Below are 1,793 nucleotides of genomic sequence, written 5' to 3' on the forward strand. Positions count from 1 at the left end.
AGAAAATAAAAGTTAATTACTCTACCTGCTCCCCCCCAAAAGAGTGTGCCTAATGAAATATGAACTAACAACCCTTTATCTTATTGAACAATCCCCCTCTGTAGATAGAAGTCTCATTATACCACCCAAACTGGCCTCAAAATCTTGGGTCCAAGTGATTCTTCTGTTTCTACCTCAGCCATGGTGCCCAGCTAAGACACTAAAAAAAGAAAAGCAGCCTGAGAGACAGCTCAGCTGCTAAAGACTAAGCCAAAATTTCAAGAAAAAACAGATCAGTTTAAAGAAATTAATATGTAGATTATATATGTGCATATATATATCAACATGGAGAGATGCGTAAAAATTTAGAAAAAGCAAGATACAGAATATCTTATGATACTATTTATATAAATTTAAAGAAGACTCATACAGAACAACATAATACCATATGTTGTTTACTCAGGCTTGTAAATGTATATGAAAGCATGAAAAATATTTCTTGGGGGCCCTTGTCAATACATGAAAGTTCTCTCTAAAATGGGTTTTTTCACCCTAAGTACTATTAATACTGGAGACTAGGTAATTCTTTGCTATGTGGCTGACCTGTGCATTTAAGGATACTTCACAACTTCTCTGGCCTCTGTTAAGTGATAGTTGTATCCCCCAAATATCCTTGGTTGGGATCTGCTACTCTGCAAAGAGACGGGACAATGTGCTCGGAAGTTAACTAACTGTAATTGTTAAATCTGTATTTATAAAACTTTTGTTCTTCAAATTAAATTACTGTAAACAAATAGATGTTGACCATTTATTTGAACAATATAAATAAGAAGAGTTCAGTTTTTCTGAATTTTGTACATTTATTAAATAAAAAAGCTACAATTTACAATAAGCAAACTGTCACTTCTAAGAAGGCCTTTTGTTGCACAGGGTAGCTCACACCTACATATAATCCCAGCATTAGGCTGGAAGCTGGAGCAGGAGGATGACCAATGACTTGAATCCAGCCTAAGCTACAGAGTGAGATTTGTTTCTCAAAAGATAAATGTATCAAAAAAGGAAAGAAGGGAGGGAGGGAGAGAGAGAGGGAGGGAGGGAGAGAGGGAGGGAGGGAGAGAGCTGGAAGAATGGTTCATTCATTGGTTAAGAGTGTGTACTGTTCTTTCAGAGGTCTTTAGTTTAGTTTGGTCCTAAGTACTCACATCAGACAACGTACAAATACCTATAACTCCAGCTCTAGGGTATTCTGACATGACTAGCCTTGGCTAGCCTGTGCAAAATGTGCAACCACATAGATATAAAACCACAAGCAAACAAGCTTTTGAACACACACAATTGAAATTAAAGATAAAACCTTTAAAAAATAAAATTAACATTTTGTAATCAAACGAAGAGGAATGGCAGGCCAAGATGAGATATCCTGAGTTGAACTGTGTTTCTTAAAATGATTTGCAGAAATCTCAACCCCTGCACCTCATTTTGGAATAGGGTACTTGCTGGTATTTTAAGACGAGGTCATGTCAGAAGTGTGATGGTTAGTGCTCATTGCCAACGTGAGTAACCTAGAAGACAAGCCTCTAGGCACACATGTGAAAGAGTATATTTAGCCTCTGAGCATGTGTGTGAGAAGTCATGGTGAGTATGCTAGTTGAGGTAGGAATACCCACACTACGAGTGGTGGCACTGTTCTCTAAGTGTGTTACTAGACTGTATGCAAAAGAGAAAGCTAGCTGCACAAGCATCCATTGCTCTCTGCTTCCAGATTGGGGACAGAATATGACCAGCTGCTTCAAGTCCCTGATGCCTCGACTTAG

Source organism: Arvicola amphibius, chromosome 7 (assembly GCF_903992535.2).
Source record: "Arvicola amphibius chromosome 7, mArvAmp1.2, whole genome shotgun sequence".
In the NCBI taxonomy this organism is placed as follows: Eukaryota; Metazoa; Chordata; class Mammalia; order Rodentia; family Cricetidae; genus Arvicola; species Arvicola amphibius.